General features: G+C 45.3%; 2 long non-coding RNA genes across 2 annotated transcripts in view; both read right to left on the reverse strand.

The window, feature by feature from the left end:
• LOC144140822 (uncharacterized) overlaps positions 1-20480 on the reverse strand; it is a 158053-nt gene that overhangs the window by 18764 nt on the left and 118809 nt on the right. Inside the window, exon 4 of the long non-coding RNA XR_013316359.1 lies at positions 18220-18321. This is a non-coding gene — a long non-coding RNA (uncharacterized LOC144140822). The remainder of the gene's footprint in view (positions 1-18219; positions 18322-20480) is intronic.
• On the reverse strand, positions 3020-8746 carry LOC144140814 (uncharacterized). Its single transcript, XR_013316358.1, has 3 exons — positions 8468-8746; positions 6667-6936; positions 3020-3824 (listed from the first exon to the last, which is right to left on the reverse strand). It is a non-coding gene; the product is annotated as an uncharacterized LOC144140814 (long non-coding RNA).

Here is a 20480-nt window from a genome sequence, read left to right on the forward strand (position 1 = left end):
GTCGATCTATTTTGCATAGAAAAATATTGCTAAGCGCCGGGGCAACTTTGGATCTTAAACATACACCTGTTTTTTTGAACATAAAATTTTCCTTTCCATTCCACAAACGTAGACTCCGAATAGAAACACAGGGTTTCCATGAATGTATTAACCGACACACCGCAATTGTTGCTAAACCTGATCTCGTCATTATCTTCCGTGATACACACAAAAAATTTTTACGCCCAAAAGGGTGCTTCAGCTTGTCGCCGCAGGAGCACCCTAAAAACTGAATATTTTACGCCCTTTAGGGTGCTTGGATTTTGTCGCCGCAGGAGCACCCTCTGTGAAGCACCCCAGAAGACAGGTGCCTTATAAACACCCTTTTCCGCCTAAAAGTATCCTAGGGTGCTACTTAGCACCCCAATCTGTAGGAGCATCTTCTGCAAAAGCACCCACCTAAAGGGGTACAAAACGGGTGCGTCATCCTCGGTTCACAGGTGCAGCAGGTGTGAGGCCACATATTGCACAATATCACACACGATTATGGTATGAAACATTCGTGCTTTCCAAGCTCGGTTCTGTGAGACATTCCATTGAAGCTCAACATCAGCTGATAATTTCCTTGAACTTGTGTCACCGATTGTTAAAACATCAATTTAAAAAGTCAGGAGCCACATCTCAGTACAGTTATAACTTTAGAGCTAGTTGATTACCCAAAACTTCGTAAAAAACCAATTATATGTTCACTTTGCCGAACTGCAGTACACATCCTTCGAGATTCACTGCAGAGCCTAACCATGCTGTGCAGTGAAAGCAATTAGGTGTGCAACACTTCAACCACACAAAACTTCCTTGAACCTTAAAACCCTTGGCTTCTTAGTATTGCATCAAACTTCCAATCAAGGTAGCTACCTGCAATGTTTAGTGCCTTATTCTTGAGCTGAGCAGGAAGGTTCAATATCAAGGAAGACCAAATGCAAAATGTATAGTTTCCTCCGTAATGCGGCTCATAATATAGTTCCCTCCGTACTGCGGCTCATAATCTACTTATAAAAGTTGGGTACCCAAGCCATTTATTTTCGTTTGCATTATTCTTTTTGCTTTACGGAAAAATATTCATATGGTACAGCACTTGCAAGGTTTGGTGGTATTTGGAGTTTTATAAACATACCTTTAGACTAAATGACCCCACATAGCAATAACAAGAACTGCAAACATCACAGAACAATGCATACAAGTTCCCTGGTGAAGCCCATGGTTGAAATGTAATGGCATTGTTCAGAAAACATTATTTTATCATGAGGCTAGCTTGTACATGGTGCCTTGCATTATGTCCCTGCCAGTGGATGTGGGGTCATTTGTCACTGTTGCAAATGAAAAGCCAACAGCCAGGGCCCATTAGTTTTGGCTAGTATTACGAGGTGCCTCACGGTAAGCATTCTACGTCGATAGACTTTTTTAGAGTTGACTATAACTGAAATCAGCAAAAGATTCTCTACAAAACATTCATTCTATCCGCAGCTTTAGGGTTTGCTAATTTCCATAGTTGGGTTTCTTCTGCCTTTCTTAACAACATTTTTCTTTTGATAAGAAGGTGCACAACCAAAAGCAAAAAGCTTTTCTGTAAACCTTTGGTAGCTATATAATTGTTACAAAATATTTTACTCTAAATATGGCAGCTTAAATTGAGAATATTTGCATTTAAAAACATTAAAATAAGTTTAAATTGATCATAAATTTTTAGCTGTTTTTACGCAAAACTGTACATGGGATATGAAGTGCACCACAAGGAGGGCTTTGGATTAGCTTTAGCAAATTTGGGACATTTAAGGTGCACTGAAATCTCTACACATGCGCTTTTTCACTTTCTGTATCCACCAGGAAAATGGCTGCCAATTTAGACAGCGATTCTAAATAGTAGTTGACGTGCATTTTAAAATAATCACAAACATCATAGCCACAAAATTAATTTTTACAAGTTGTAGACATTGCCCGTTACACCAGACATTAGACTACACTGTCAAGAGCTTTGACATCTACAATGATGTCTACAAAGCAGGCTTATACTGGTAGAATGTTTCATACCATAATTACTGTGTGTTCAGAGCTCACGTGTGAAGTATGGATACTGCTGCTTCAGCAAGAACCGAGGATGAGCACCCTTCCTGGTTCTGAAAAAAAATAACAGAGGAAATGCCTTAAGCAGGATTCTGAAACGGGGTTGAATGAAACAAGAATGAACAAGAAATTCTTTCAAAACATGTAAAGCAATGCAAACAAATATTTATTTCAACTTATTTCTACAAAAGACCACGTCATGAAGACTGGTGGTGGGGTATTGGCTCAAAAAAAAAAGCAGAGAGCACTTATACAAATGCTACAGGGAGCCTTCGCAGCCAACAATTGTTTGAACACACCTAAACTAATCACTGTTCAACAAACTCATAAAAAATGTTTGAATGCATAAAAAACCAGTGGTAAACACAGGAAACAGTTAAAACAGAATGACGGCACAAATTTGTCCCGTCGTTCTCTTCTGTGTCCTGGGTTTTCCTATGGTTTTTCATCCATTCAAACATGTACCAGCTAGTCCAGTCCAACGCCTTGGTATCATAAAAATATGGATAGTCAATCCTTACACAAAGTTGAAAAAAAAAGAAAGTACAAAGTAAATGAAAAAATTAAAACGACAGCAAATTAGTTGGCTTTTAATTTTAAATAATAATATAAAAAATAATGGCATGAATGAAAGTGAGCAGCACGCGAAGTACCTTGTTGCTAGCCCGACATTCCACTTTGAAGCAAAATGTCCGCTTTCAACACTACATAGGCTAAACATGCAATGAGGCATTCCTTTAGGCACACAAAATATACCATAATTGTTAAAAAAGCTACGAATTAGTTGAAAAAACCTGACCACGACAAATTGGAATTAGTGACTAGATACAGTTTCAGAAATACACAGCGACATCATATAAAAATATATGGTTCCCATACAAAGATTGATCATAACAAAAATTCAGGACATTTATCAGACTGGCATCAATGTGCAAAGCAGCTTAATGAAGGAAGACGGTCTTCACTAAAAACATGTTAATATTGGGAGCTCATGTGCTTCCCTGCAAGTTGGGTGTGTAAACCCACTGACATCTTAACTAACCCGCCTCAATCATCACTTGATAGACATTGAGGAATTTTACGAATTGGTTTATTGTAGCCAGCTGTCTAGTTTATTTCCCTATTTTTCTTGGCATTTCGTGTCTAATTCTAAATTTGGTGACTAGATAGCTTTTACTATGGTCATGCACGGGTGACAACGAATATTTGATTTTACTTTAAAAAAATTTCAGTTTTGTTTTATTGCTCACCAGCCAACGATCTGAAATATCACAGGTGCTTAAAACGTATGTTGGCATTTCCTTCCTGCAGTGTAGTACAACTAATCATGACTTTTACCATAATTTGTTCACAAATCGTAATATGTGGAAAGTATTCAGCTTAATGAAAATGTCATTTCAGAAGCATGCACAATCAACAAGGCCTCAATGACTCTCATGACGTGGTCCACTTGTTTCTGTCACAAATAACCTGAGTGCAGACACATTCCACCGAAGACGAAGGTAACATGCCCTCTTGGGTGATGAATATTTAAAAAGCCTTACGAGTAAATTTGCTGCTGAGCACGTGAAATTGTGGCATTAAAACAAAAGATCCCTCTGCGGCATCTTTCACTTGGAGGAGCGCTTGACCACAAACTTTGAGAAGCTGGAAAATGCTCCATGAACCGCTCCAGCCAGCAGAAACGATGCAGGACACAAGTTGGTAGGCGGACATTTGGCATCCTGCGATTGTGAAGATATTTCTGTTTAGTAGATGCTCTTCTTTTTGTACCACTGTTTATTTCACCTTTAACAAGCAGCTGAACTCCTTAACGTTCGCATAATAAAATGCTGCAATGCGGAACAGTTAGCAGGGTTACCTCAATTTTGCTTTTCTACGAATTAACACAATGTAGGTAATCTGCACACAACTACAATCAAACTACAATTTTCACCTACTTCACTGCTAACATCAGCGTTTGACTGCTCAAGCACAAATACAGGTTAGACATGTGAGCAATCTGCTAAACGTATCCCCACAAACTGAACAATCAGGCATCAGAAATCGGCAAGGAAGGAGGTGTCACGTTTAAATGGCACTTTTTTTGTTCAAAACATAAACAACACCTGGAAGCTTGAAGCGTGAGAGGGGGTCTTTCACGCTGACAATGTCAGAACATAGCTTGCTAGTGGGCACCTGCACGATGTGCACAATGTGTTTCTTGAAAATGCGTGCGAAAGTTTGATTGATGTGTAGGACGAGAATTGCAGCACGTTTTGACACAGGCCTTGTGGACGCTTCTGCCTGCTAATGTCAATGTGGATTCTTGCTAGTCGCCCTCTTCGCTTCTTTCTGAATATAATGCTTTAGGCATTATATTCAGGACAACGACTGCATCAAAACGTGCAGCAATTACCTACGTCCCACACATCGGTGAAACTCTCGCACACATTTTCAAGACACGCAGTGCATACATTGTGCATGTGCCCACTAGCAAGCTGCGTTCTGACATTGTCAGCGTGAGAGACCCCCTCTCACGCTCCAAGCTTCCGGGTATTGTTTATTAGATTCCATGCGCTGAATGCAAATCAGTGTACATTGGCGAAACTGGCAATCTGCACAGAAGATTAATGCAGCACTGGAACGAAGTGAACAAGGGCCATGCAAAAACAAGTCCACTGGCAGAGCACCGTGAGAGGACGGGACACGTGGTCGACTGGAACAAGACAAAATTACTGACAACTGAGTGCAATCTATCTTCTCGATTACTGCTCGAGTCCCTCATTGTTCAGACGATGCCCAACATTATCAACATAATGGATGGCAATCTGCACCATATCTATGCAAACTCACTGCGCCGCGTAATGCCCAATATATAGCTTCGTTTTCCACGACACATGCTCACCGTGAACAAGCAACAAACCGTTAAATGGCTTTCTTGACTTGGTCAGTGACCTACGTATCATCACTGCAATAATGCTTTTACCTGCCTACACGGCATTCCGTCAAACACTGGACTACACCACATGAGCCATTGGCGTTCTTAACCTGCACCAGAGTATATAACCTTTCAATACTGCTATGAGATAGACCCATAAACGCACTTCAATATGGCCTTTATATTTAGCTCTTGGAAACATTATGTATAATTTTACCTTTAAGTTGCACCTGCTACAGCAGCTGGTACTATACCAAAAACATGAAAAAAAAACGGTGGTTTAACACGCCAAAGCTACACTTGGGATATGGGGAGCACTGTAGGGGAAGGCTTCGCATTAATTTTGACCATCTGGGTATTTTTGTGCGCATCGAAATCTCCAAACACGGGCGTCTTTACGTGTTGCCTTCATCTGAAAAGCGGCTACACCAAGCGGTATCTAACCGACATTCGCCTCCACAGCACACCACCCTAGCCACGGCAGTGGGTTAAACATATGAAATAAAGCGAGTTTTGGAGTGCAAATGAAAATATTAATCACACGTCTTATTTTCCCAATCGATGTACCTTTTGAAATCCACCATGCAATCCCCCCTCCCCTACCGGCCTACCAAAACACCTTTGTCTCAAGAGGTAATCAGGCTGTTGTTAATGAAGTAAGTATTTACAATCCGAGACTTGCCACCGTTAAAGTCATGCACTTTGTTTTAGAGATAAGCGACATTAGCCATTTGCAGCACCAGGAGTTAATTGTGTTAAGATCAGATTGAAAACATTGACGGTAGTAGTTGAAAGAAATTGTGTGATAAATTACAACATCATCTGCAAATAGACCTACATGGGAGGATATGCAACATGGAAGATAGACCAAGCAGCCTGCCTGGGGGGACAACAAAGTGGCACGAGCAAAAGAAGTATATAGTTATTAGAAGTAAACTGCATTTGAGAAGAATGAAAGTCTTTTGCTCAAGTGAGGACATTAGGGTGAAGTTTGAGAAGTAGTCTGTGGTGTGCAATGCGATTGAATGCTTTAGAAAAATCGAGAAAAACTACCGCAGTTTGTAAGCCTGTGTCAATGGATCAATGTAGATCGTGAACAAATCCTGAAAGTTGTGTTTCTCAAGTAACCCTTGTGAAAACCGTGGTGATACTCGAATGTGATATTGTGATTTTATAAATAATTAGCGACCTGAGAGTGGATGAAATGTTTCCTGACCTTGCATATGGTGCTTGTTAGGGAAATTTAATGGTGAAGTACCGTCTCCTGATTTAAAGACTGGTGCTACCTCGACTATCTTCCAACCATTGAGATTAGTGCCTGTCATGAGAGACTGCGAAAAAAGCGCTGTCAGAATTCTACAGACTGCGGGATGTACTTTTCGGTATAGTATGATTATTACCAGTATGATCTGAAGTAGACCAGTTTGTATTGCAAGTTTAAAACCATATCTAAAGATCCTAAATGTTTGCTTGGCTTGATTACATACGAATACTTGCTTCAAAGTCAGTTCAATTTCTCTTCTTGCCCTTTAGTCGTCAGCCCCAGATTCTCTTCAATATCTCTGCTAAGCAATGACACGCTCCATACGCACAGCACTGCTAACAGGTATACATCATGGCAAGTTCCACAACATGCAATAACTAACCTGAAAATACATAATCGGTGGGTGCACCGATATGGCAGCAGCGCCTGGACCGATGTGTCGAGCAAATGCGCTGACTTCTGAACGGGTGGTCCAAGCGGCCAGATGACGGATGAATGACCATTCCTGGCGGCAAAGCGTACGGAGCACCAACGAAAGGCCAGGCAGTACTTGGGTACAGCAGGTGCAGTGTCGGTTGGCCAAGGGAGGCCCTGGCAAAGCCTTTGAAACTGGACTGGAAGGCAGCTGACCCAGGACAGCCAGCAGCAGCACCTGCAGGTGCATAATCTGTGAGTGTGCTGACACTTGTTGAAATACAAGAAGAGCACACACAAAGCACAAATGCTTACATCAAGTAGATTTTTAATCGTTTAAAGACAGTAACCTCCAAGGCACTAATAAGAACATTCCCGGAACACCCCAAGTGAAATTTAGGTCACAGTAAGAATGTATTTATTAGACCCGCAGGTACTGTGAGTGGGGTATGCATGATATATGCAAAGCTAGCTACTGAGCTAATTTGCAAGGAACACATGCTAGCAGCTCATCTGTATCCCTTGCTTTCAATCGGAACTGGTGTGTGATAGTTGAGGCTCCTCCATTTCAATGTCTGACTTGTATCTGCACGTTCAATTCTCCAATATAAATCGAGTTGAGTGAGTGCCTACAGCTTTCTTGTTAGTCTCTGTATGGCCTGCGGTTTTGCGAAAATGAGAACTTGCGAATTGGCTCAATTTTCTGCACTAATTTAAACAATACATATGCCTCTGATATCAAGCCCCAGACTTCCCGAAAGCTACTCTGACAGAATCGGCAGGCGCCTCGTAGGCGTTGTGAAATCTCCCCCACTACCCCGAGACTATGCTAACTCCCTGCGAGGCCACATGCGCGCATTTCACCTTCAATTTGCACGTATGTGAATTCTATACCTCTATGAACTCTCAGACGGGCGTCGTCATATTCGTGCCGGACTCGTGAAACTCGGCAACGTAAATTACCACACTCGCTCGCTGGCGCGCGGCCCGAACTCTCTCACCGTTTCCGGCCCTTGCATACTATTTTCTCCACCTTGCACTTTGTAAATTCTCATGTTTAACTACACCTCGTGCGCCCTCATCTCTTGCCTGCTTTTCTTCCAGCACAACTCCGTCAGCACCCGGTCGACGCGTACGCTGTCGGGGCGCGTTGGCGAGCGAGTACGGCAATTTCGCTGTTGTCGAGCTTCACGAGAACAGCACACATATCGCGGCCCGAAGACCGCGAGGCGTACGGTCGCCGGTCTCGCGAGCGCAATAGCTGCGAAGCGCACTGCACGGAATTCGTGAAGGGGGGGGGTGAGAGATTTCACAACACCTACGAGACGCCAGCCATGGAATCACGTGTACGCGTTTTCACATGCACTTCCAGGGAACCTCCTGTTCATGTTATTTCTTGGTATACCGCGGGTATTCACGAGGGAGGACTAATCACAGCGTTGTGCCACTCACGCGAAATTGCGACTGCGATCTGCAACCGCAAAGGCACTGTTTGAGAGACACATAAACAAACGCCCCGGTGTTAAAGACCCTTGCGTGATGTGAAATTATTAGCAGCCGTGTACCATAGCGCGAGCATCGTAGCCAAGGTCTAGCTTCAGCGTAAATTGATGCTGACTTCTGCGGAAACGGTGGACTGGGCGCCAAACAAGTATACTAACTCACGTAGGCTCTCAGAGCAAACGAGATGGGGGTCTAGCGAATTACTGACCCATAAACACCAGAACTCATTCCAACCAAATACAGAACAATAAAAAATGCGTACTTACCCGAGCAAAAACGATGTTTCCAACGTAAAATTCTCCTTCACTGTCGTCTTCATCTCGCGGACACACGAACCCGCTTTGTTCTGATGCAATGTCATCCACTTTTGACACGCAGTATTTTATCCGCCGATGATCGTTCTTCCGGGGTCCCCATGTTCAACACACGCGTAGGTTAGAAGGGTAGACATCACCCATAAAGCTTCTATAACTATGATTTAAGCTTGAAATAGATAAAACAGATTAAATCACGCCACCAACCACTCGGCACAAAACGCCAAGAAAAAACACACACAAAAGTGAGAGATAGTTGCCAGACTTCAAATTCAGCAACTCTATGTTTGACGAAAATTGTGTTACTACTGTAATGTTGGTAATTATCTTTCTGCTTTCAAAGTCTGAAATGTGTTTATAACTTAAATTTAAGGTTTTTAAACACAAAAAGTGAATACACATAAAGTAATTGACATATATACTGATATTGTAAAGAGGTTTGACGTTTGTTTTGGTTTTGTTTTCACGGCGGGCTTCTCAAGAGAGAACGTGCGAGAAAACGAGCTACTTTGGGTTTAGGAAGAGGGCGGTAAATGTCGGCGTGATAGAAAGCAAGGAACAGGTGCTTACCCTGGTCGTTAAAAAAGGAGCTAATGAAACCCTCACGTAAAAAAAAAAAAAAAAAAACACGTTCGACGAGGAATCAAACCATTGACCTACAAAACAGTAAACAGACGCGTTAACAAACAGCTATGTCGGCGGGCGGTGTTCGAGGCGCCTAAAACAACTCTATACTTACGTAAGTTGTCAACGAATATTGTTGCTTGTGTCTAGTCATCGCCTCCTTTAACGATGGTCTAGTTTATGCTGCATTTTTGAAATTCTGGCTGTCCTAACGCTTGTTTCTCACGCACCGGTCTTGCAGACGAGGCCGCATTGCTAGCGCTGCAAGCGATTGAGCCAAAGCTCCATTATTTGACTCAAGAAAAGCTATCGCAGTCAACCCGACCTTTTCTGCGCAAGCCACGGCAGCCACGAAATAAATGGAATGTGCCGTTAGAATTATGGCGTTGATAACGCTTGTTTGACCGGCACCGTCTTGCAGACAAGCAACGTCGCTCTAATACTACAAGCGATGTCACTCCTGGCATGTCAGGCGCATCAAACCCATCGTGTAAAACGACTGCTAACAGTGCGAAAACCTCTGAGTTTGTAACAAGTGGGGATTTGCGGTGGCGGCGACGTAATAGGTACAGCAAGCAGGTAGGCAGAACAGCAGCGTAGGGTTACAACCTTTCCCCGAAAAAAAAAAAACGGGCCTTCCGGGGGGGGGGGGGGGGGATTGTGTTGAAAAGAGACGCCATGTTTTTTAACATGCAGTGCCATTTATTGTAGTGTTTTCTTAGAGAGAAATCAACATAACGTTTGTACTGAAAGTGATTGAGAGCTTGGTTAATCGCTCTGCATGTGCTTCACTGAAAAGTAACCGCAATTGCTGACCGCGGCGGTAGAATTTCGTTATTTTGTTCTTCCCTTAGGTCCCCCTCCATCTGAGGCAGCGCGCTCGCCCGCGTATTTTCTCTGCTCGCGTGTCTTTGCGCAGCTTGTCGACATAGGCGTGCGCAGAGTTCTCAATTTGGGGGGGCAAAGTCTTACCGCTGCGCCCCCCCCCCCCCCAGAGCAACTCCCGACCTCTTCTCACTGAAGGCCTTGCGGTGCGAACGCAGTGCAAAGAGGGGTTGTTATAAAATTTTTATTTCAATGTGATGGAATTGCAACACACACAAAATATTTCTGAGCAGAAATTTTATTTTCATGTGTTACATCGGCAAGGCATGGGGCAAATTTGGCGCCCCCTTCAGATGATTAGAGGGGGCGGCCGCCCCCCCTGCCCCCCCCTGTGCGCACGCCTATGCTTGTCGACATGTATTTATCGTCTTAGTTGTTGAATTGACGCTTATAAAACGCCAAAACGGGCATAATCACGGCACAAAAGCCAAAAAACCGGCTGATGACGGCTGGTTTTAGATATGGACCGGCAACCGGCCCGCTGTTTAAAAAACCGGTCGGGCCGGTCCAAAACCAGGAAGGTGGCAACCCTACGGCAGCGACGAGCGAAAATGATTTTACACGACCGCCCCCGTCGGCCTGCGCAAAAAAGGAAGATAGAACCCCTGCATACACGCCCTCGAAGAAAGCTGTACAGCCGATTCAGTTTGTTGTGGACGAAGAGCAACCGAGGCTGCAGCCACAAACGATTGCGCTTGCCGTGGTATGAGCCAAAGCATATCTTCACATAGTTATGTTTTCGTCCGTCTGACTGTTACTTACTGAAGGGAAAATTCAGAACACAAACGTTGACGTCTAGCGTCTATGCCAGACATAGACGCTGCTGTTTAGGCCCTAAAAACCACCTTCAGGGCGTCTGTCGGTTCTGTCTGATGGCGCGCTCGCACCGCTGATTACGAACGAGGCGTCTGTTGGCGTTGACTTATCGTGTTGGCGAGCCGGTAAACGCCATCACGGTTAAACTCCCTGTTGGAAGACTACTCTGTTGGGACGATAGAGTGCCGACAGAGCTTCTTATTGGCCCCACAAACGCCATCAAGGTTAAACTCCCTGTTGGAAGACTAGGCTATTGGAACGATAGAGTGCCGACAGAACTTCGTATTGGCCCCACAGGCGTGCTGTGAGCCCAACAAGAAAGTCTTGTTGGAATTTTTGCCCGGGGCATAATAATACGGGAACAAATTCTTAGGTAAATTCGATTTCGTTGAGGACACCGATGCCTCGCGTAAAAGTTTTATTTATAGGACTACAAGAGGCATTTTGTAGCCTTTCCTTCCCGTGCACCCAGACATCGAAACGAACCTTGTGATACACTCGAAGCAGTAGATTAGTGCAGAGTGGAATTTAAACATTCAGCACGTTTTGTTCAATTTACGAACAGCAATTTTAGAGCCTTTCCCCTGGTCTATGTGGAGAGTTCATATTTATTCTCTCAACGGGCGGTGAAATAGTGCAATGTGCGGTTTAAACATTCAGCCTGTTTTTGTGCAATTTTGCATGCTTGCATTCACACACCGTTCTTTTAGGCACCCTAACGATAAGGTGCCGTGGTAACACCCCAATCGAGAAGAAATACTTTTTAGCACCCCTTTAATGGTCGTAGCACCCTATGAAACTGTTGATTACACCCCTGAATTTTGGCACCCTCGAGGTGGGGTGCCCGAGCAATATTTGGGTGCTTGAAAGGTGCAAAAAGGGTGCAAAATGTTCAGTACACCCTCCTTGCACCTTAAAGGGTGTAAAAATGTTAAGATTTGCACCCCTTAATATGTGGCACCCTCATGATTGGGTGCTGGAGCACTGTTTTAGTCCTTAAAAGGTGCAAAAAGGGTGCAAAATGTTGAGTGCACCCTTTTAGCACCTTTAAGGGTGTTAAAAAGTTTAGTGTGTACATAGCCGGACACTCTTCAAAAGATCATCAAAGGAAATTGAATAATATAGGTCTTGCACATCAATGCTAAAGAAACCACAGGCACCTGGATTTGAGACCTTAAGAAAATTAACAAGTTCATCAAAATTCGGGATGATGAACGGGTCGCACACCACCAGGTTTTGTAAATGAGTCTGCAAGAACGTAGAAACCTCTCGCTGCCAAGTGCATCTTTCGGTTACTATTGCACGAAAAGGAATCTCAGGTTTGTGCGTTTTTGCCGTAAAAAAGATTTCCTAATTAGGCTTTTTCGACTTTTTGACAGCTGATGCAAGTTTTTCCAGGTTGTGCTCATGCAGTATGTCGAGTGCGCGCTGTGTTACTTTTGCAGGCTTTATGTCCACATGGACGAAATTCTTCGCGACAGCTTCAAAAGATTTTCGCGCGAAAACGCTTTCAGGAGCAACAACGAAAAAGCCCTCCTTATCAGACGTCAACAAGCGCAAGCCACATTTCACCGCATAGTTAACAGGACCTATACATTGAGTGAGCCCTTTCTGTTGCCTTCTGATCTTGCGATGACGTCCACACCTTCTGCGATGAACCTAGGACGGTCCACCTCTGACACACGCCAGGAGACGGACCTTGAAAATGCAAGCTTCTCCGGGGGACTGAAGGTCCGTCTCCTGGCGTGTGTCAGAGGTGGACCGTCCTATCGGCGCCACCTAACTTCAGGCGTCCTCATGGAGACGAGTTGCCTGGCTCCCGCTTCCCGTCCTGTCCCCCTCCCTAAACGGCGCCAGCGTGCCACAGAGCAAAACCGCAGCTTGACATTAAACTACACCGTCGTGCGCCCGCACCGGGTACCGAGACAAGTTCAGGTCGAAAGTTTATACGAAATAACGGGGAGAATAAGTCATCGGACACACACACGCACACGTACGCACACACACGCACGCTCGCACGCACACAAGCCCACGCATGCACACACAAACACGCACGCAACACACACGAACACATACACACGCGCACGCACACAAACGCACATGAACGCACACACATACGAACTCGCACGCACGCGCGCACGCATGCAGACGCACTCACGTGAACACGCACACGCACGCACGCACGCACTCATTCGCGCACTCACCCACTCTCAAATTATGATATCCGACTGCTGAGAACGCGTACTATTCGTCACACGACTCATGGATCACAGTACCCCTTCGCTAGGCTGTACGCCATCGGCACGCGGACGACGATCTACATACGGGGAACTAAATATGAGGAACACTAGACTGCGAAGCCCTTTTCAGGGAATGAGCGCAGCAAGCATGCAGGTTGCTACAGTGTTTGAGCTGACCACAACACTAACTACAAAAATAAAGCATCAGAAGGAATTTCACCTTCATAACTAGCTGGTTGGCGACCGTGAACAGACAGAATGAAAAAAGCAAAATGCGGGAGCCCAGGTCCCAATTTCAACTTAGGCAGGCAAATTCACAAGCGTAATGGCAAATGACCTTCGATGACAACAGAGCAGCGCGAACAGCGAGTATCTTACCTTTCGCGATCTGAAGATATGAACTGTATATTTTACGAAATGCGCGCAACAACATCGATTCGAACTCCACGATTCGGTAAGGCGAATGAGGTGTCAGACATAACGTACGATTCTTGTGAATCTGCACGAAAGGATACACAAATTTCAGAGGGAGACAGGGAACTAAATGAAGGGGTGCCGTCGGCGAGTCATCATGACAAATACTATGTGAGGTGATGCTAAGGCGAGCTAACTTCGTTTACTTGAGAAAGGTACGCACATCGGCGTATATGACATTGCAACATTCCCGCAACATAACGAAACGTAAACATTTTAGTGAAGTTTGCAATAAAACAGCAGCGATAAAGTTTTCAGGTGTCAAACACCCGGAGCAAATCCCATGCCTCAAGGCACGCACCGTAACTGCCGTAGAAGGATGTGTGACGCCAAGTCCGCGTGAAATCGAGTATCATAACACAGCGCCCCCGTAACAAGTAATGACAAATACTGGTACGTTTAATACGCCAAGTCCTCGAAAATGAGCTACTGCTTCCACAACACGCAACTCGCCCATCCGAACCGTTTCGCCATTCTGATACGCCAATCCGTGAAAATCTGCGATACATTTTCAAACGATAACGGGAATTCACAATTTGCACTTCAGAACAGCCGGCCATTTGACAGCTGCAGCAAGCCGGCCAATTCTGTGCACCAAGTACTACGGCACTAGACCACAATGCTTCCTAATGCCTCCATCGCAGCGCTCAGCGGTAGGGAAGTGCAATCGCTTTGTTGCGACGTCGTTACCGACACTAATTTCAACACAAAACGCTGTGAGCCAGAAACATCATTCGGCGAGAGTGCGCGCAACAGCCCCTCAATGAGTCTTGACAGATAGAGAATCGGCGCATTATGCATCAGACGTCCATCCAAATCGTATTCCTAAATCAACAGGTCACTGGATAGTTGGTTCCATGGTGCCTGTATTATAAACGGGAGTAGCCACATATTCCCGAAGCCAAAGGCAGTCATTCCATTAACTAGCGGCTGTGCGTACGATTGGATATCGCCAGCAGCAATTACCAGAGCAAGCAGCTCCTGCGACGAATGCCAGCAGCGAGTGATGCTCACCGCGGTAAGCCTCGCACATTGCGTAGGAAGCGCGCGTTCACTCGCCACTCATGAGTGGTGAGCGGTGCGCGAGCGGAACTCGCACTCGCGAGTGGCGAGTGGGACTCACCGCGAGTGGAACTCGCACTCACGAGTGGTGAGCGGGGCTCGCCGCAAGTGCAACTCGTACTCGCGAGTAGTGAGTGGGGTTGACCGCGAGTGGAACTCTGCACTCGCGAGTGCTGAGCGTGGCTCGCTGTGAGTGGAACTCGTACTCGCGAGTGCTGAACGGGGCTCACCGTAAGTGGCGCTCGAACTCACTCGCACTCGCACTCACCAGGCCAAAATGACGGTGAGGCTCACTCACCACTCACGAGTGAGTGGTGAGTGGGGGGTGTGTGAGTGCACTCATGAGTGAGTTTGCCGACCTATGTCCCCTACCACTCAAAGAATACACAGGCTGCGAAGCAGCACTCAACAAAGTGACTTGCGCATGCGAGCGTTGGCGAGTTGAATGCCGCGCCATCTGCTCTGCGGGAATTTATTACTCGGCGCGAGGGTTTCTCGAATAGTCGAATTGTATCCAGAACACTGTAGATCAACGAAGATTATTCTAGGCTGGTGACGCTAGTTCGAAGCACTCTCCCTATGAAAGGAGATAACACGTGAAGCATAAAGAATGGAACATGCGGTTCACATGGTTCGTGGCAATATTGTTTCACTGCGCTTCGCTCAGGGCTCATTGGTCTGCAAGTATCGTTTTTGAATTTTACTACGGGTGTATATTTGCAGCCCGCGTTAATTTTAGAGCTTCTAAGTTTTCATGTTGGTTGTGAACGGAAATCATTCAGTTGGTACTGCTGGGCTTCCATTGTTCGTAGAGCGGCCGTTCTCGCTGGTGTCCTTTATGTGGCTGTGTGAAGCCATCTTCGCTTTCCTCCTGGCTGCGCGCTTGTTCAGGCGTTGCATAGACGAGCTGCGTAGCCTATTTTGTTGTTTGTTATTGCGACTCAATGGGTATGAAACCGTCCTCGGCCACGTAGGTCTAGCTTTCGACACCACTGCCTAGTCGAACGTCGGCTTCCTCACCCATTCTCTTTTACTGTTTTCGCTAGAAAGTATAACAGAAATGAACGAAGTCCCAATGTTCGCCCCCTACAAGTCTCCACTTGTTTGGGTCTTCATATAACAGTGGTGTTCTCTACAGTAATATCGATAAGAGGACGTGTAATGGCGGAAGAATGTTAGACGAAGCGGCGAAAGTAGCAGCACGAGCCGACATTTCTGCGGACGTCTTGCTGAGCAACGTTCTAAAGAATTGCTGCTCCACAGATTCTTTTCGGATATTTTTCCTCGAGCAGAAGGAGCTTCCATGAAATAGACAAGATGCTGTGAAAAGTTACTTTTTCCGCCCCGAAATGGCATTTTAAGAGTAGAGTTTAAGACTTGCAGGGCACAAAAAAGCCGAGACCGAAGGGTGAGGTGTCTCTGAAACGGTTTAAAATAAGGTATCACCCTTTCCAGATAGAAAAGTTGAATGGGCCGTTTAAAGCAATATTGAAGGGAGCAGTTTGTCTTTGGGATTGTTGCTGGTCAGTGAAAAGGCAAAAAGGCGTTAACTTAAGTTTGGAAAGACAATGAGGAGTAACGAGGGAAGGCTCTATTCAATCCATATCATTCACAAAGCTTTTGCGACAACCTGTCGGGGCAATTGAAGAAAATATTTCGCTACTTCGAGGCAATCAAGGGAGAAATTCATTTTTTTGGAGGTGACGTAAGGCTTTCTTTGCGATATTGATAAAGCGAGTAATTTATTTTGGGGATGTGAAATTGTTCTTTCTACGGGATCTCATTAGACTACCAGACCTCCGTGGGTGAACATTGAGTAGGTAAATACCGTGGCAAATGGCGTTGCGTTCCCAAGTCGCCAAATACCACTGCTGTGGCCAAACGAAACTTTCTGTAGACGATTGTGAGGGACCGTACTCCTGCCGTACGCACCCACCGCCAGCCCGCAACCTTTGGACCCTTGCGGCGGGCCTACAAGTGCTCCTGGCACGATGCGACGACTTTGCGGTGCGCCATCCTGCCTCGTGTGCCGGGGGTCGCGGCGCACTACTATACTATCCCACATATGTGCACCGATAAATTACCACGGCTGCGCGGATAAGCTATGTAGGGAAGCAAGGCATATCCGAAAGGTCCCCCTACACCACCACAGATCAACGAGGAAACTAGGCGTCTTAGGCTTGCAAAGGCTGGTCAAACCATGTAAACCGTTTCGTATAATTTCATTGAAGCGGTGCTTAAGGGCCCACAGTACTCAGGTCGGCAGCCTGGCGAAAAGGTACCGAGCGGGGTAGGGCAGGAGGAAATAACAGGGAAGTGCTTTTTCGCCAATATTATTCGACACGATATGCAATGTTTCGCAGGCGGCCTTGGGGCGTTGGCCCAGCATTACTGCATTGGGACGATTGAAAGTGGTGGTCGCAGAGCGAACGATCGCTAAAAGCGAGCGTAGCTCTCGTGGGCCTTGATAACAGGAGAAGCGATGCTTTCCGCATTTCGGACGTGCTCCCTTTACTCTCGGATTGAACCTCCCCGCTCGTAGTTAAATACATCCTCATGTAGCCAGTGACAATCATGTTAGGATTGCGAAAGCATAATGGTCACGAACAGGAGAGAAACATGGCGTTATGAGCAGCGGACGAAACGCGCGCGGTCAGGATATAAAAAAAATTGAGTCATTCTTTTCTGTGAAGTTACATGATCAGGGAAGCTGAAGCACCGACCACACGCGGCCGTTACATTCCGACGACAGAATAAAACGAAAAATAAAAATAGAAAGCGGCAGCTTGCCTAAACGATGCGATATGTGCCTAGAGGAGCCGGAGGAAACTAGACGCCCAAGCGCTTGGAACGTCGATAAAAAGACAGTTGCGCGAACGCTGACGTGGCCCACATTGTTCACACACTTGAAAATTCATGAGAGAACTTTCTTTCTACCTGATAGGCTACCGACTGTAAAAATGGCGCGTACTGATAACTAAAGTGCAGAAAATTGAATGAAACGCATCACCTTTTGCACAGACCCAACTGGCTGAGATTGGAGACCCAAGTTTTTGCGTATCCAAAACAAAATTGCAAAGAATCCTAGCAATGAGCACCTTTACTGTAAAAATCTGGACGCAGGATAAAAAATGGGAAAACACGACGCTTTTTAGAGGAACGTGAGACACCACAAGTACTTTAAATATTAAGCTAACTGTATCAAGACGACAGAACAAAATCTGGTGAATTAAGTCTTGTTACCTGCTTTGAATGCTAAAATATTTAGTTCCTCCTGGCGACACTTTCTTGCTACAAAACGTGTTCCGCGTTTTGGCTTGCAAACACGCCATTATTAATGCCGCTTCGGGAATATGCTAGAGCTAAGCATTTTTTGTTATGGAAACCTTTTTGATCGTGGTTATTTTGTGTTGATAGATCTATTTGAAGACGATTCCTTCCATTCCTGTTGCTGTACAAGCAAACATCTCATATGCGCTTTTGTAAACTTTGCATCCCCTTTGCCATGCCAGGTCGTTGCCTACAAAATGTCCATAATAATTATCGTTAGGTATAAAAATATTACATATCAATACAAGGAAGTTTCAGAAAGTCTTCGCTTACCGACTGCTTGGGTTTGGTATCCCAGAGCCTCTACTACCGTGCAGTTTTCTTCTATGTGCAAGAATTTCCAAAATGGTGCCGGAAGATTGTATTCATCTGTTTCTGTGGGCAGGGTTATAATATAAGAAACAGGGTTGTGTTAGGTTAAGTTGTGCTAAAGGAAAAGCGTTTCCCAAGTGCACACATGACCACGTTTAGGTTTACACCAAATGAAAATGCCCAGCAATATAAGCATTAGCCCAGTGGTTTGTTTACGCACTACTGCAAACTACTTTTTTTCAGATAGACCGTATGCATCGCTACATAAAGCACGCATGCACTGTAGAGAAATACAAAATAGTGGTAGTGGTAATGTCAGGAGTGGAAGTGAATGATTGGTAATGAGTGTCTGCTCTGTAACGGAGGCAATTTTTTCGAAATTAAAAACGAAAATGCTTTGCTTTACGCAATGAGCAAGACAAGTGATCAGTACAGTGTACTTATATGGCGATGCAGCTTAATAGGAATTACTATTCCACGCGTAAAACAAAGTGAGCAGTTTTCACACAAAAATAGCTTCAGGTTTCGTTGTTGTTTCCGTTAGGTTGATTCTCCCATCGCGTGAAACGTGCCGTAAACCCCTTGCCGCGGCTATGACGCAACGTGGCGCGGCTATGACGCAACACAATCCAACACAATCCACTTTAATCCAATCCAATCCAATCCAAATCCAATCCAATCCAATCCAAGCTAAGCCAAGCCAAGCCAAGCCAATCCAGTCGAATCCAATCCAATGCCCCTCGCGAGAGAGTGTTCGCTATCGGAGAGGAGAGGGGGTGAGCGGCGGAGACCGCAGCTCGCGCGGCGAGTAGAATGGGGGAGGGGCGGACGACAACGACGCCGACGCTGCATGGACAAGGCGAGTGAATGAGATGCAGTCGCATTTAAAAGTTCAATTTCTTTTCCTGATAGGTTTTCAAAGGGTAAGGAAAGTGGAAAGGCCGGTAAATGTAAAGCGCTTGGCGCAACATGGGAGAAAATGTAAGCTAGAAACCCGGAACTTCGGTTAGAGGAATACTAAAATTACCATTTACTTCGTGTTTAAATGGCTAACGGAAAAAAATCTAGCGTTTTTGTGTGCGCACATAACTCCTCTGGCAGAAGTTCACGCAGATGCGGAAGAAGGTTGGAGAAAAGTTAGAAGTAAGGGGCGAAAAAGCGAAAACGAGTCTCTCCCGCAGCAAAGCGTGCGCGCAGCGAGCTATTGTGTGAAGCGCTGCTGAAGCGATTGGCGATGAGATATGTTTGAGTGGCGCCCCCTGGCTCTGACGTCGACTTACAGACTCACTCCGCCGTCGTCTGCTGTATTTGCGCCGCTGCTACACTCGCACCGTGGTCGTCCGCTTGTGACTGGCAGCAGTTCCTGTTCTAGAAATGCCCCGCTTTGATGCCATAGTGTTTTAAAAAGCGTATTTACAGCCAGCTTCGGACACCTCTGAATACTTTGAACCTGTATCCCACACAAGTTTACACCCCACGAGGAGAGAGAGAACGACTTAAAGCATCGCTAAGACGATCGTGCGTACCTCGTCCTTTCTAGAGTATTTGCGAGTTTCAGTGCTCAGAGCTCTTCGATGAGTATTCGAAATTCGCACGCTTATCTAAACTATTTTTGAGATGGTCGTATGAAGACTCAAGTCTAATGCTACATACCAAGCAGTGGGTCGCACAGCAGGAAATAAAACAGCTGTCTTCTATTTTTTCCGTTGTTAATGACTTGTATAAGATGAATGTTTTTTTATGTGACCACTAAATTAATTTTTCTGCACCTTCACAAACGTCCTGGGCGCTTTGTGGATGTTTGCGAGGCTCACAAAGGTCTTGTGAATATTTTCTTCGGGCTGTAAGGCACTAAGTACCTTCTTCAGAAATTGGCTTTTCTTATAGCTGCCTACAAGAGTACATATCCACAGCGTGCGTGATTTATTCACATTCAAATGCAGGGAGAAGGTTTGTGCTACGCCACCGCGAAACGGCGCCGACAACGATGTTCGGAGTACTCGAAGGCGGCTTTTGTGCACCGAATTTCTATCCTAACCCTCGTTATCGTAACGAACTGAATCTCAACCCGAACAGTTATGACATGATAAGGGTGTTGAAGGCTTGATATACCTGACCGCAATAAATAGTATACGTGCCGGTTTTCGGTTAACGCAATTCGAAACCAATGAATATGTCTCAGCAGCTCTTTGCTGTTTTCCAACCCCTTCAGGCGCAAAGAA

Source organism: Haemaphysalis longicornis, unplaced genomic scaffold (genome assembly GCF_048455015.1).
Source record: "Haemaphysalis longicornis isolate Haplotype H1 unplaced genomic scaffold, Haemaphysalis longicornis Haplotype H1 scaffold_50, whole genome shotgun sequence".
Taxonomy (NCBI): Eukaryota; Metazoa; Arthropoda; class Arachnida; order Ixodida; family Ixodidae; genus Haemaphysalis; species Haemaphysalis longicornis.